Below are 17,862 nucleotides of genomic sequence, written 5' to 3' on the forward strand. Positions count from 1 at the left end.
GTGGTTCCAATTGGAGTTTTGTAGGCTGTTCTAAAAGCCCAGAGTGCATCCTCCAATTTAATGGACCATTCCTTCGGATTTGATCCTACAGTTTTCTCTAGAATACGTTTTAAAGCTCGGTTGGTATTTTCAACTTGTCCACTTGTTTGTGGATGATATGCGGTGGAGATTTTATGAGTTACTCCATATCTTTTAAGAACTTTCTCAAGTTGATTATTACAGAAATGAGTACCCCGATCACTTATTAAAGCTTTCGGTGTTCCAAACCTTGCAAAAAGACGTTTTAAAAAGTTGACTACAACTCGTGCATCGTTAGTTGGGAGAGCTTGTGCTTCCGCCCATTTAGATACATAATCAATGGCTACGAGTATATATAGATTATTATGAGATTTTGGAAATGGACCCATAAAGTCAATACCCCAAATGTCAAATACTTCACATACTTGGATGACATTTTGTGGCATTTCATCACGTTGACTTATTTTTCTGGCCCTTTGACATGCATCACAGGATTTGCAAAGAAGGTGTGCGTCTTTGTAAATTGTAGGCCAATAGAATCCAGCTTCATAAACTTTTCTTGCTGTTAGTTGAGGCCCATAATGCCCTCCTGTTGGTCCTGTGTGACAATGGTTTAAAATTTTACTAGCTTCATCTCCAAATACACATCGGCGTATTATTCCATCGGGACAACTTTTAAACAGATGTGGATCTTCCCAGAAATAGTGTTTTATATTACTGAAGAATTTCTTTCGTCTTTGGTACGATAATCCTTTTTCAAGGAATCCACAAACTAAGTAGTTTGCATAGTCTGCAAACCATGGGATTTCTTTATAATCTATCTTCAATAGATATTCATCAGGAAAGTTGTCTTGTATGGCTGATTCATTCAGAACTTCTAATTCGGGATTTTCAAGACGAGAAAGATGATCAGCGGCGAGATTTTCTGCTCCTCTTTTATCTCGGATTTCAATATCAAACTCTTGTAAGAGTAAGATCCAACGGATTAATCTTGGTTTAGCATCTTGTTTTGAAAATAGGTATCTAAGAGCAGAATGGTCGGTATAGACCACCGTTTTTGCTAGAACGAGATATGATCGAAATTTGTCAAAAGCAAAGACAATAGCAAGGAGTTCTTTTTCAGTAGTTGTATAGTTTGTTTGTGCTCCTTGTAACGTCTTACTAGCATAATATATAGGTTGAAATCGTTTTTCAATCCTTTGTCCTAAAACGGCTCCCATTGCAAAATCACTTGCATCGCACATTAGTTCAAATGGTAGATTCCAATTTGGTGTTATCATGATTGGTGCATCAGTGAGTTTCTCTTTAAGAATATTAAAAGATTTGATACATTCATCTGAAAAGATGAATGGCGCATCCTTTTCTAGGAGTTTATTCATAGGAGTGGCAATTTTAGAAAAATCTTTTATGAAACGTCGGTAAAAACCGGCATGCCCTAGAAAACTTCTAACTCCTCTAACATTGGTGGGATGTGGAAGTTTAGCAATTATATCTACTTTAGCTCTATCCACTTCAATTCCTTCTTTTGAAATTTTATGTCCAAGAACGATGCCTTCTTTAACCATGAAATGGCATTTCTCCCAATTAAGTACTAGATTTGATTTTTCGCATCTAATTAGCATTCGTTCCAGATTAACTAGACATGATTTAAATGTATCACCGAAGACTGAAAAGTCATCCATGAATACTTCCATGCATTCTTCTATCATGTCATGAAAAATCGCCATCATACACCTTTGAAAGGTTGCAGGGGCGTTGCAAAGTCCAAATGGCATTCTTTTGTAAGCAAAAGTACCATAAGGGCACGTGAATGTGGTTTTCTCTTGATCTTCGGGTGCTATTGGAATTTGAAAATATCCGGAAAATCCATCTAGAAAACAATAGTAACTATTTCCGGCTAATCTTTCCAACATTTGATCTATGAAAGGTAAGGGAAAGTGATCTTTTCTGGTGGCGTCATTTAATTTTCTATAATCAATACATACACGCCATCCTGTTACAGTCCTAGTAGGAATAAGCTCATTTTTCTCATTTGTAATGACAGTCATGCCACCCTTCTTAGGTACGCATTGAACTGGGCTTACCCATGGACTATCAGAGATTGGATAAATTAAACCTGCATCTAGCAGTTTAATAATCTCTTTCTTAACTACATCTTGCATATTAGGATTTAGTCTTCGTTGGCATTGCACATACGTTTTATGACCTTCTTCCATGCAATACGAAGGACTTATTCCTTTAATATCATGAATCTTCCATGCAATGGCTGGTTTATGAGCTTTCAACACAGAAATGAGTTGTGATTTCTCATTTTCAGTAAGAGAAGACGATATTATTACAGGTAATTCAGATTCACCATGTAAATAAGCGTATTCCAAATGGTTTGGAAGTGGCTTTAACTCTAATTTCGGAGGTTCTTCTATCGATGATTTATATCGATATCTGTCTTCTTCTTTTAGCATTTGAATTTCTTCTGTTGTTGGTTCATATCCATTAGCTATAAGTGTAGCTAACATTTCTGCTTCATCAATTGGTTCATTACCTTCTCCTAAAGAACATTCTCCTGTTCCTTGTAATTCTGGAAATTCTTCTAATAATTCTGCATGTGCATCTATAGTTTGAATATAATAACATGTATCATCTGCAGATTGTGGTTGTTGCATTGCTCTATCAACTGAAAAGGTAACACTCTCATCCTCTATACTTAGGGTCAGTTTTTTACCGAACACGTCTATCATTGCTTTAGCCGTGTTTAAGAATGGTCTTCCTAATATGAGAGGAACTTGAGAATCTTCTTCCATGTCCAAAACAACAAAATCTACTGGAAATACTAAAGTACCAACTTTAACTAGCATGTTTTCCATTATCCCTCTAGGATATTTTATTGATCTATCGGCTAGTTGTATGCTTATTCTGGTTGGTTTTAATTCTCCAAGGTCTAGTTTAGCGTATAGTGAATACGGCATTAGATTTATACTAGCACCTAAGTCTGTCAATGCTTCTATTGAACTAAGACTACCCAGAAAACATGGAATTGTGAAACTTCCTGGATCAGATAGTTTTTCTGGTATCTTATTCAACAGCACTGCTGAACAATTAGCATTCATAGTAACAGCCGAGAGTTCTTCCATTTTCTTTCTATTCGAGATTAGATCTTTCAAGAATTTAGCATATCTTGGCATTCCTGAAATCACATCAATGAAAGGAAGATTTACATTTATCTGTTTAAACATATCCAAAAATTTGGATTGCTCGGCTTCAAGTTTTTCTTTCTTCATTTTACTTGGGTAAGGAAGTGGTGGTTGGTATGGTTTAACATAAGGTTTATCCTTAACTGTGTTATCTTCATTAACCTTCTCAACTACCGGTTCTTTTTCCTTATCTTGATCAGGTTGTGGTTCTTGTGGAGTAGGAATAGTTTCATCAGAAGTTACAGGTATTTCAGGTGGTTTAAGTGTTGTACCACTTCTTGTGGTAATAGCTTTAGCTGTTTCATTCCGGGGGTTAGCGTTTGTATCACTAGGTAGACTTCCCGGTTTTCTTTCACCTATTAACCTTGCTAGGTTACTTACTTCTTGTTCCAGATTTTGAATAGAAGCTTGTTGATTTCTAAATGCTTGAGCATTTTGTTCATTGGTTTGTTTCTGAGATGTGAAAAACTGCGTTTGAGTTTCAACTAGCTTCGTCATCATATCTTCTAAATTCGGCTTTTTATCATCGGTTTGTTGTGGTGGTTTGTTTTGAAAATTTGGTCTTTGCTGATTATAAGTATTATTGGATACTTGTTGATTGCTAGGACCTTGTTGGTTATTGTATGGAATAGTTCGGTTATAATTCTGGTTTTGATTGTAAATCGGTCTTGGCGGTTGATAATTATTCTGATAATTATTTCCAGGCCTTTGGTTTATGTATGAAATATTCTCTCTTTGTTCCATTGTTAATTCAATACTGAGACAATCTTTTGTCAAATGTGGTCCTCCACACTGCTCACAACTAATTCGTATTGAGTGAATATCCTTAGTCATCTTTTCCATTCGTCTCTCCACAGCATCTATCTTTGCGGAAATGGAATCTAAGTCATGGCTAGAATCGGCTCTAGCTGCTTTAGATGATCTAATGATATCTTTTTCTTGGTGCCACTCATGTGAGTGGGAAGCAGTGTTATCAATAATTTTGTAAGCATCAGTTTCGGTTTTCTTCATAATAGAACCACCAGCTGCTATATCTATGTCTTTTCTTGTAGTGATGTCGCATCCTCGGTAGAATATTTGTACTATTTGACAGGTGTCTAAACCATGTTGCGGACATCCTCTTAACAACTTTCCATATCTTGTCCACGCCTCATATAGAGTTTCATTTGGCTTTTGTGTGAACGTAACAATTTCTGCTTGAAGTCTTACGGCTTTAGATGCAGGAAAGAATTGTTTAAGAAATTTGTCAATTAAAACGTCCCATGTATCGATCGCCCCTTCAGGTAACGATTCCAACCAATCTTTGGCTTCTCCCTTTAAAGTCCAGGGAAATAACATGAGATATATCTGTTCATCCTCCACTTCTCGGATTTTAAATAGTGTGCAGATCCTATTAAAGGTACGTAGATGTTCATTTGGATCTTCCTTCGGCGCACCACTAAATTGGCATTGATTAGTCACCATGTGTATAATTTGTCCTTTGATTTCATAATCTGGCGCATTAATGTCTGGATGAGTAATTGCGTGACCTTGGCCAGTGCGTTTAGCTCTCATTCGGTCTTCCATACTTAAAGGTTCCAGATTCTCCATAATTGAATTTGTTGAATCGGTATCACTAGATGATTCTGATTTAATGGTTCGTTCCTCAACAATCTCTGTTTGAATGATTGGTGGTTCCGGAGGAAAGTTTAATGGTTCAGGATCTATGAACCGTTCCTGAATATTCTCTGGATTCTCAATTATGAGGTTGGGTTCAAAAAATGGATTATCGGAAATTTGAACTGAAGTACTTGGTCGACTGGATGACGATTCTAAAGAAAAATCAACGGCGGTTATATTTGTTAAACGATGTCTTGATCGAGTTACAGGTGGTGAACGTACAAAAGGTGATGAACGTCTTGCTCGGTGCATTCACTGAATATCCTATTAGTTTTTTAAAAGGAAAGAAAAATTATAATAAGTTATCCAATCAATAGACTTTTCTGATTTTGCCCACGTTTCGAATAGCCAAAAGATGCAGCAGAGGGGCAGGATTCGTTTGGTCTCAATATAATTGAGGACTGTTTGGCTCCAATAACCCGGTCCACGTACAAATCCAACTATTACTACGAACCAGAAAATTTTGATGTCTATTAATTTAACCACTTAAAATAAATTTTCGTAATATTAAGAAATTTAGATAAGAAGTAGAAAAAATTCTAAGTCCTAAAAACTAGAATGGCGAGAAATAAGAAAGAAAAAGAGTTCGTCGCAAAAGGTCGAAAAAGAAAAATGGTTGAAAAATAAAAGGTGACGAAAAAATAAAAGAAACTTATAAAGACTTAAAAATACTTAACTAACCTAACCTTATTACTACAACTAACTTAAAATTATAATCGCAAATTGATATTACTAATTGGAATGATAATTGATACATAGTAAAAGGTCTAAAAATATTAAAGCTTACAGGAAAAACTAAATCCCAAATGGAAATAACTTAAAAAGAAACTAAAACTTAAAAAGGCGCCACAAAATTCTAAAGTACCTAAATCTTAGTCTAAAGAAAAAGCACTTAAGGAATTCTACGGCAAAGCCTAAAAATCTAGGAGTAAAAAAAACTAAGTTTAAAATTAAATATGAGCTAAAAATACAAATATTACGCTACAACGATTAAAAAGGGACAAAATATAAAAATATACAAAAAGTTGTAAAAAGTACAATTTTTATAAAAATATTATTTTTATATTATTTATTTAATAAAACTACTAATTTTACAATTTTATTAAACTAATTTATACTAAATACATTAAATTAAATAAAAAGTAAAAATAAAAATAAAACTAATAATAATAATAATAATAATTAGGTTTAAATAATAATAATAATTAATTAAATCCCGTAATTAATGCAGATTTAGGGTTTCTGTGCGCGTGTCAGAAAGGCTCCGCGAGTTGCGGTATTTTATAAAGAAAACCTCGCGAGTCGCGGGGTTCAGAATTTCAGTTGACAGCTTTGAAATTTTACGCGTTTTCTTTATTTATTTTTTTATTTTCTGTTTTCTGTTTTTTTTTTTAAAAGATATTTAATAAAAGGTATATTTTTATAAATTAAAATAAAGATAAAGAAACTTATAAAACTTAAATATTTAACAAAATCTTAAAAATACTTATATTTTTGTTTTTCTTTTTATATTTTTGAATATTTAAAACGTATTTTTACAAAAACGACTTTTAATAAAAGTAACTAAAAATCTTTTTTTTTATATTAGCGTTGCGCTTCCGGCGTTTAAGAGTTTCCCCGGCAGCGGCGCCAAAAATACTTGATGTGCAGCGGGGTAGTATATAAAATAGTTATTAATTTTAGCAGAAAACACTATTAAATACGATACAATTTTACACAAGATATTTATTTTTTTATAGAATGGATATACTTAAACCTTGCTACAACACTTATAGGCAGTGTACCTAATCGTACAGTAGTGTAGTTTTTAGTAAGTCCGGTTCGTTCCACAGGGAAATCTTTAAACAAAGCTCAACGCTATATTAGTTTACTTTTATTAAAAATACAAATATATATAAGTAATATTATTATTATAAAGGGGGGTTTTTACCGTTTAATGACCGGTTTGTCGATTTTAAAACTTTAGTCGCAGTTAAAACCTAATGTAAAATATAAAATAAATACAAGACTTAAATTAAAGCGTAAAGTAAATAACGATAATGAAATTGCGAATAATAAAAGTGCGATAAAATAAAATTGCGATAATTAAAAAGTACGATAATTAAAAGTGCGATTAAATAACAATAAATAAAAGTGCGATAATTAGAAGTGCAATTAAATATAAAATAAAGGAAATTAAATATGAAATAAAAGAATTATGCTTATTTAAACTTCCGTAATCATGATGTTTGACGTGTTGATTTTAGTTTTATGCCCATGGGTTAATTGTCCTTTATCCTGGATTATTTAATATGTCCGTCTGGTTTTTGTCCATAACAGTCCATCAGTCATAAATATAAATTGCAAGTGTCCTTGTCAAATTATTATTATACCCGAAGTTAAATATTCCAACTAATTGGGGATTCGAATTGTAACAAGGTTTTAATACTTTGTTTAATGAATACACCAGGTTATCGACTGCGTGTTAACCAAGGTTTTACTACTTTGTTAACAATTACACCAATTACCCTTGAATGTAATTTCACCCCTGTTTTAATTATTCTAGTGGCTATTAATCCATTCCCGTGTCCGGTTAAATGAACGATTATTCGTACATATAAATACCCCGCCCATCGTGTCCGATCGAGTGTATATGGTAATTTATAGGGACGCCCAATTGTAAATCTTTATATTAACATTAACAAACTTTCATTTAATTAAACAAATATAAAGCCCATTAATAGCCCATAGTCTAATTTCCACAAGTGTCGTTCTTTTGTCCAAACCCCAATTATGGTACAAAGCCCAATTACCCAATTTTAGTAATTAGCCCAACATCATGATTACTTCTTTTTAAATAAGCATAATAATAACTTAGCTACGAGACATTAATATAAAAAGGTTGAACATAACTTACAATGATTAAAAATAGCGTAGCGTTACACGGACAGAATTTCGACTTACACCCTTACAACATTCGCTAACATACCCTTATTATTAGAATTATAATTAAAATTAAAATTAAAATATAAATTATATATATATATATATCGTATATATTGAGAGATGAGAGAAATAGAATATAAAATTTGATCAGAATTCGGTTTGCTTTATAGCCAGAGTTGAATTTTGGGGCTCCGCGACTCGCGGCAAAATCCCCTTCAAACTCCGCGAGTCGCGGAGATAGTATTTACAGCTCAGTCCTTGGAGTTTTCTCTGCCGACGGTTTTTTATATATAAATATAATATATATATAATTAATTATAATTAATTATATATTATATTATATTTATATACATAGTTAACTTGTAATTTTTAGTCCGTTGCGTCGAGCGTTAAGAGTTGACTCTGGTCCCGGTTCCGGATTTTCGAACGTCCTCGCGTACAATTTAATATCTTGTACTTTGTGTTTTGAATCTTGTACTTTTGTAATTTCGAGACGTTTCTTATCAATAATTGGAACCTCTTTGATTGTCTTTTGTTCTTTTGAGCTTTTTGGTCGTTTGCGTCTTCAAATCGTCGAATTTGTCTTTTGTCTTCACCTTTTATTATTTAAACGAATATCACTTGTAAATAGAACAATTGCAACTAAAAGCTTGTCTTTCTTGAGGAATAATGCTATGAAATATATGTTCGTTTTTAGCATTATCAATATATCTTATGGATAATATAGTTAATGAATGTTGAACCAGAAACAAGGAATGTATAATGTAACACATTAATGTGAAATCTAAATATTTCTCGAGTATTACCTACCCGTTAAAATATTCTCATCATTAATAGTTTGTACGAAAGTATGTTGATGAATAATGATACGTAGAATGAATATAAATGATATAGAATGATATGTAGAATGAATATAATCGATGTAGAATGATAATTATGCTCGAGGTACAGATTGTGATGTTGAGGCGTGTGATGTTGAGGCTTGTGTTGTTGGTAGTACAGGTACTGTTGGTGCCGATGTTGGTGGTGCTGTTGGTGCTGATCCTGGTGGTGCTTGTGATGCCTGCAAGTTGTGCATCATACTTTCCAGAGCCACTACTCGAGCGCGAAGCTCGTTAACTTCTTTTATTACACTAGAATGATGAGTGGTGGGAACGAGCGGATGGATAAGGTTTAGAATAGTAGATATTATGTAATCGTTGCGAGCTATTCTGGAAATGAGGGTGAAAATGGTGTTTCGGACTGGTTCGCCGGTAAGTGCTTCAGGTTCTTCGCCGAGTGGTGAATTTGATTGATGGAAAGGATTGCCTTCTTCTTGTCTCCATTGATTGAGTCGACTACAAACCCATCCCCAATTCATCCAGAATTGATGATGGCTAATTGGTTGATTCATTCCGGTTGCACTGCTTTCGGAGCTCAGGTAGAAATCCATGTCGGAATAGCTGTCGAAATTCGAGGAACTCGAACTAGTTGCAGGATTCATCTTGTACAGAGCAGGGAAATGAGTTTTGATATGAAATGATTTTCGGATATCGGATGATATTCTAATTACATAGAATACCTATATATAGTACAAAAGATCTCGTAGATTACGGAGGAATTTTCGGAAGCTGTCAGGTAAAATTTACAGTAACAGATACGCTAAGATATGAATTTGTCTATACACTATCTATGCAATAATTGCACTAAGACATGTCTAGACTAAATGATGAGCAGGTTATTTTCGATAAGGAATGATAAGCAAAACTTTTGACATGCAGACACGGTCGAAGTCCAGACTCATTAATGCATCTTAACAACTATCAGTTAAACACACTAATGCAAGACCTGGTTTGCTAAGACCAATGCTCTGATACCAACTGTGATGACCCGTCTAAATTCCTTTAGACGAAGTACATCTTTCATCGATTTCATTGCGAGGTATTTGACCTCTATATGATACGTTTTACAAACATTGCATTCTTTTTAAAAGGTACACCATAAATGAATATCTAAATCCAAGGTTTTCGACATCTGATGATGTCTACATATAGACAATCATCGTAAATAATGGTTTACAATAATACATCCGTTGACAATGCAGTCAAAATAAGATACATGGTGATGATTTTGTGAATGCAAAGTTTTCTCGAATAAAGCATGTATGACTCCATGCACATAGCTTGTATAACATATAAGCAAACAGCGGTAGACTTCTAAGAACCTGAGAATAAACATGCTAAAAGTGTCAACACAAAGGTTGGTGAGTTCATAGTTTTAATGTTGCGCATAATATGTATATAAAGGTGGACCACAAGATTTCAATTGTTTCATCCAAAACATTTATCAAAATATTCTATGAAATTGAGCACCTTGGTAACTAAACTTAACGTATATATAATAAGTACCCCTGTTTTAACATACATACAACCAACATGTACAATACACGTAAACCAACGTGTACTAAACTCAAATAGCATACGTCCGCTTTATAGTTCAGGCTAGGGTCTCTATACCTGGAATGGACGGGGATGTCAAGCCCTATGGATCCATATACAACTATTCGCGCACACCGGTTCTTATAACCCGCAGCTACTAGTTACCAAAGCTAAGGGATTTTCGGTTCAAACTCAGTGTAGAATTTAGTATGTACTTGTATCCATTACGTTTAAAATAAAGTGCATGTATTCTCAGCCCAAAAATATAGATTGCAAAAGAAATTAAAAAGGGATCTATAAACTCACCTGTAATTCGTATATAGTAAATAATATTATTTTTCAATCCGGTGAAAAATACGACTCGGCCTTCGACAGATTCACGAACCTATGATAATAATATATATATCAACTATACAATAATTATATTTGAATAATAATTATATCATACTTATATGATACTTTTAGATTGTCAAGTTAGTAGTCCAATGTTAGTAGTCCAATAGTCCGATAGTCCAATAGTCCGATAGTCCAATAGTCCGATAGCTAAAACTAGCAAATCTATCCAATTTTGTTTTACCCATAACTTCTTCATTTCAAATCCGATTTGAGTGTTTCAAATTGCCATGGTTTTGTATCAAACTGTATTTTATTAATCTAAATAGAAAAAGTATAGGTTTATAGTCGGATTTAAAGTCTAGATGTCAATCTTTAAAGAAAAATGGTCATATACGTCAAAAGAACAACATCTTGATTACCATTTTGAAAAACATACTTCAACTTAGAGTTAAACCATGGATTTTGGATATGTTTTATATCCATATGAAATAACATTTCTTACAGAAGAAAAACTTTTAATTCAAAGTTTAAGATAGGTTTTCAAAATTAAACCCAAAACAGCCCTCGATGAAACTATGACGGCGTATGTTCGATTTTAAGGTGTTCTTCGTGTATACAAGTTTTATATCCTTATGTTAGCTTGACATACTGTCATAATACATGTGTTGAAGTGTTTTAAAAGTCAAGTTAGAAGGATTAAGTTTGTTTGCGAACAAGTTTAGAATTAACTAAACTATGTTCTAATTGTTATAAGTTATATACTCGAAATAAGATAGCTATATGAATATGAATCGAACGAGATTTTGAATAAGGTTACTACCTCAAGTTTAAAGAGTGATGTTACTGGAAAAATAAGGAAAGGATCTTTGAGTTGATGGTGTCCTTGATAGCTTAGAAATCTTGATGTAGAAGCTTGGAATCAACAAAAGTTTCAAGTAAGAAATCTATCTTGATTTAAGATAGTTATGATTATATGAATTGAACTAAAGTTTGAATATGTTTATTACCTTGATTAAAACTTAGAAATTAGCTGAGATGAATAATAAATTCTTGATCTTCAAAGAGTTTTTGAAATGGGTTCAAAAGATTGAAAGTATAAACTTGAAATGGATGATCTTCATGAAGGGTTCTTGTTTGGTTTTTCTTATGATGATTTTAGGTTGTTTTAAGGCTTGTAATTGATGTATTTTTGCTGAATTGAAGTAGTAGAACAAAGGCTTTCAAGTGTGTGTTTTTAGGGAGTAAAATCTTAGAATAAAAATTGAAATGGAAATGATATAGATATAGATATATTAAATGTCATATGTATATAGAGATAAAGAGATTCCAAGTTGAAATTTTAGCTAGAAGTTTAATACTAGATGTTAAGAGTTGTTAAACATGTCTCCCCCATGATTAAAAAGGTTGACAATGATGTTTTACTATTGGTATATACGAATAGTAAATACATCTAGAAGCTGTGTATAATACGGGTATAAATACAAAATTATTTTGTTTATGTGTTTAAAGATGTCTCATGAATCATATATAATAACAAGGATGTCATTTTCCATGATAAAAGGTTGAAAATGATATTTTACTATTGGTATATACGAATAGTAAATACATCTAGAAACTGTATATAATACATGTCTCATGAGTCATATATAATAACAAAGATGTCATTTTCCATGATAAAAGGTTGAAAATGATGTTTTCCTATTGGTATATTCCAATAGTAAATACATCTAGAAACTGTGTATAATACGGGTATAAATACCGTATGAATACGAGTAGAATTCTTGAGAAAATCGAATGCGAATACGAGTATAGCTATCTTTGTTGAGTATAAGTATATTAATATATATATTTAAGTCTTTAAAAAGTGTATTCATCTTCATGAAGTGTTCTTGTTTGGTTTTTCTTATGATGATTTTAGGTTGTTTTAAGGCTTGTAATTGATGTGTTTTTGCTAAATTGAAGTAGCAGAACAAAGGCTTTCAAGTGTGTGTTTTTAGGGAGTAAAATCTTAGAATAAAAATTGAAATGGAAATGATATAGATATAGATATATAAAATGTCATATGTATATAGATATAAAGAGATTCCAAGTTGAAATTTTAGCTAGAAGTTTAATACTAGATGTTAAGAGTGTTAAACATGTCTCCCCCATGATTAAAAAGGTTGAAAATGATGTTTTACTATTGGTATATATGAATAGTAAATACATCTAGAAGCTGTGTATAATACGAGTATAAATACAAAATTATTTTGTTTATGTGTTTAAAGATGTCTCATGAGTCATATGTAATAACAAGGATGTCATTTTCCATGATAAAATGTTAAAAATGATGTTTTACTATTGGTATATACGAATAGTAAATACATCTAGAAACTGTATATAATACATGTCTCAGGAGTCATATATAATAACAAAGATGTCATTTTCCATGATAAAAGGTTGAAAATGATGTTTTCCTATTGGTATATTCCAATAGTAAATACATCTAGAAACTGTGTATAATACGGGTATAAATACCGTATGAATACGAGTAGAATTCTTGAGAAAATCGAATGCGAATACGAGTATAGCTATCTTTGTTGAGTATAAGTATATTAATATATATATTTAAGTCTTTAAAAAGTATATTAATACATCTTAATACAATACATATATATTTATTTTAACTTAGAAGTTATAACGTCGTTAAGCGTTATATATATATATATATATATATATATATATATATATATATATATATATATATATATATATATATATATATATATATATATCGTTTCGAAGTCCTTAAGTTAGTAGTCTCATTTTATGTATATAATCCATTGTTAATATATTTAATGAGATACTTAATTATCATATATTCAAGTTAGATATAATCCATATATATCCATAAGTATATAATTAATACAAGTTATGACGTTCGTGAATCGTCGGACAAATGGATGGTCAATTGTTTGTATAAAAACTCATTTCAAAAGTTTTAAAACTTGTCAAAATTCATTGCTTATCATGACGAAATTATTAAATCATATAGAGAATTGGTTTAAAATAAGTTGAAATTTTTCGGGTCGTTACAGATTTTTTTCATAAAAAATATATATATTTTTTTTTATTTCTTTTACCTTTCTTTTATTTTTATTTTTACTTTATAATCTTTAGTTTATTTACAACTTTTTACATTTATTTTTTTATTTCATTATTTTTTTAAACGTTTAATTAACCAGCTGTTATTTCTTGTTTTTTAAACGTTCAATTAATAAACCGTTATTTTTTTTAATTATTCAATTATCCGACCATTAATTGACTTTTTTCACTATCTTTATGTTTAAATCTCCAGTTAACCAACCGTTAACCTTTTTTTAAACGGTTAACGAATCGACTAAAACTATTCCGTAGCAAAGTGCGGGTTTTTTTTTTATCCTAGAGAACCCATGTTTGTATCTATATATTATATCTATATATCTACATTATATATTATTAAATTAATTACAAATTATTAATTATATTAGAAATCATATGGTATGTCGTGATCTACCTAATTTTGGTTACAAATCCCATATTATTATTACTCATATTATTACGTTCAAAATTTTACATAAAATTTTACATACACGGGTATCGAACCATCGGTTATGAGTCCCCTGAGTTTGATTAATTACCCTTTTATTTCTTGGCCATTTAATTTAATTAATGTACATTAACAAATTCATCATTCACCACACCATAAATATTTATTGCGTGATAATTTTTTTAAGAATGTTTTTGATAAATTTACTAATTTTATACATTGATAGATTGTACTGTACAATATGTCAATGTACAATCTATCAATGTATAAAGTGAGTGAATTTATTAAAAATATTGTTGAAAATATCACTATCGGACAATATTTCTTTATTGAACCGTTGGCCTAGCGTTGTATGTACTATATTTCCATATTGAACCACTTTCATGTAGATAATTGCACCGAAAGGCAACATACGTGCTAAATTAAGATAATTATAATTATTAAAGGTTTGATTTAAATATTGATTGGTCCATATCCGTTTTCACCAAAAGTTATAGGGAGAACACGTTCTCATTTGAACGCAACAATATATTACGTACTCATATTTTCTCTAAATATTACGTATTAAATAAATTACATATAGTCAAAAAGATATTAATGATGAGAAATTAAAAAAAGTTATAAACGTTAAGTAACTAACACCATTTTTAAAATTTGTCAACACCACGGGTTCTTAAATTGATTTTTTTTTTAATTTTTCAACACCACGAGTTCTTAAATAATTCTTATATTTTTTCTATTTTCTTAATATTGCTATTTACATACCAACCATTAACATTCTCCTAAATTTACCATTTATATTACAAAATCACGACTTTTTCATAGAATTGGTACACCACCACCATCAATGGTCCAGCCTTTTCGATGATTTTATTTTATCGTTATATACATACATCAAAATTATAATATTAATTATTCATGACGACTCTCCCAGGTGCTATTCTTTTGCTGAAATAACTAACAATTTTTCAAAAATTAAACTTGCGGGTTACACTTTTATTTAAAAAAATAATTATATATAATAATTTTAAAATAATATAACTTATACTTTACTAATGCTACGTTTCATGACAAATTTTCAATGTACTCTAAATATTACGTAGTATATAATTTATATATTAAAAAGATATTAATGGTGAGAAACAAATTGTAGACATTAAGTTAATAACACCACCATAAACCACTTTTAAAATTTTGTCAACAACACGGGCTCTTAAACTCAAAGGAACTTTTAAAATTCGTTAACACCGCGGGTTCTTAAACTCAAAAGGAATTTTTAAAATTTGTCAACATCACGGGCTCTTAAACTCAAAAGAATTTTTAAAATTTGTTAACACCACGGGCTCTTAAATAATTCTTATACTTTTCATATTTTTTTTGTATCGCTATTTACATAGCAATATGAACTGCAAATTTCATTTTTTGCACAGTTTTTTACACACCCGTGCAACGCACGAGCTCAAAAATCTAGTGTGTGTGTGTGTATATATATATATATATATATATATATATATATATATATATATATATATATATATATATATATAAAGGATCTCTAGAGAACTAGGGTATGTAGAGAACCCATAGAACTCGTGTAGATTCAGTAAATCTGCTGCAGATTAACAAAAATTTTTTTTTTTTTTTTTTTGCAGATTTTTTTTTCTGTGCAGAATTTTTTTTTTTTTTTTTTGCAGATTGACGTTTTTTCCAGTTTTTTTTTTTTAAAAAACAGTCAATCTGCACAGAAAAAAGTGAATCTGCAAAAAAAAAACTGCAAAAAAAAAACTGCAAAAAAGGTCAATCTGCACGCAGATTGACTGAATCTGCACAAAAAAAAAGTCAGTCTGCACAGAAAAAAGTCGATCTGCAAAAAAAAAAAAAATGCAAAAAAAAAATGCAGATTGACTCAATCTGCATAAAAAAAAAAGTCGATCTGTAAAAAAAAAAAAAAGCCAATCTGCAAAAAAAAAAAAAAATCTGCACAGAAAAAAAAATCTGCAAAAAAAAAAAAAAAAATATTTTGTCAATCTGCAGCAGATTTACTGTATCTACATGAGTTCCATGGGTTCTCTACTACCTTTACTTCTCCATGGATCCTCACCCTATATATATATATATATATATATATATATATATATATATATATATATATATATATATATATATATATATATATATATATATATATATATATATATATATATATATATATATACATGAATTTATGACTCATATTTTAAAATAGTGGCATTTAAACAAAACAAACCCACTATTCACATGTGAACTCAATTAATTTCGTAACAAATCTTCGTTTCTATGCATTACAGGACATATATATTGATTTTAAGAATCGACCGAAATTAACTGTACGTACCAATGGTTGAGCATTTGGCGTGACCATCAATGGTATCAACTACGGTTAACATGAACACAAACCGAAGAAGAAAAGTAAAGAACAAAATCGAATAAAAAATCATCCTATAAGACAGCTTTCTTGATCCAACTTTCAGTTTTATAAACTCCTTAACTCCTTTCCCAAGCAACATAGTCACATGCCGTAAACTCGGGGATATATGTAACTGCATTTTCACCGATCGATCACTTGCAAATCAATAGTCTTTTCTAGCTTACTTTATAAATATATGAAAATAGCTATGAAAGGGCAATTCGTATTAATGTGAAGGGAAAAAAAAGAAGATATAAATTAGTAATGTAGAATGTTAATTAGAAGACATCCATGATCTGTTGAGGTTTTGCCATCTCTTACCTAAACTTGCCTGAGGTTTAGGTTATTATATATGGTGTAGTCAATACTATGGACTCGTGCAATATCTTTCTTAATATATGTTTCGTCACTTTTCATTTTCAATATCAAACATATGTTTTGTATCGGGGAAGTGATTATGGTATATTACAATTTAAGTAATGATTTTTTGATGACTATTTCGCTTTCACATTATTTTTACTTGATATTTTGAAAGAAAATAAAAATATGTAGACGAAATTTTGCTGATGGCCCCTGAACTTTATACCAAACTTCTTAGGTGACTTTAAACTATTATTTTGACTTGACCTCCATCTATCACTATATCTCACTGATAACATTAGTGGTAACAAAAGTTAACTTTTGACGGTTAAGATTAATCATGTGCACAACACGTGAGGGTATTTTAGTCCACTTACATTAATACATCTTCCAAATGAGAACACATGCTTAACATGTTGTAATGACCCTACTGTTCGGCTTATATTCTTATATGTGTTTGTATATATATTTGCTTATATATTTCTGTCACTAGCGACTTTCTGAAGTTACGACTTATTTAGATGTAATCCGTTATATCTTAGAAAGCTTTATCCCATGATTAGCCTACTTTGATTTATACCAAAGGGTCTTTGACCCAGCGGTATCGTAGTGGCCCTCCAACCAAGAGGTTGAGGGTTCAAGTCTCACTTGGAACATATTCGTGGTTGTAATATTCTTGTTAATGAATGTGTGAATTTGCCTTTCAAAAAAAAAAAAAAATCGACAGTTAGCGTCACTAGCAGAAAAGACTTGGATATTAAGTAGACTTATTTTTTTTAATAATCAAGATATTATTATTTTTATTTAGTAATAATAAATATTTAATTTATTATTACTTTGATGAAATTACTAGATTTAAATTAATTACTTGTGTAAAATACTTCACTAGTTGGACTTAATATTTTATTTAGACTAGAATAGAGGTGAACACCCGAACCGGTT

General features: G+C 30.8%; 1 pseudogene; it reads right to left on the bottom strand.

Moving 5' to 3' along the window:
* Positions 1 to 16,699, bottom strand: part of LOC139897840 (probable galacturonosyltransferase 12) — a 36,643-nt pseudogene extending 19,944 nt beyond the window's left edge.
* Positions 16,700 to 17,862: the final 1,163 nt, after the last annotated feature.

Source organism: Rutidosis leptorrhynchoides, chromosome 3 (assembly GCF_046630445.1).
Source record: "Rutidosis leptorrhynchoides isolate AG116_Rl617_1_P2 chromosome 3, CSIRO_AGI_Rlap_v1, whole genome shotgun sequence".
Classification (NCBI taxonomy): domain Eukaryota; kingdom Viridiplantae; phylum Streptophyta; class Magnoliopsida; order Asterales; family Asteraceae; genus Rutidosis; species Rutidosis leptorrhynchoides.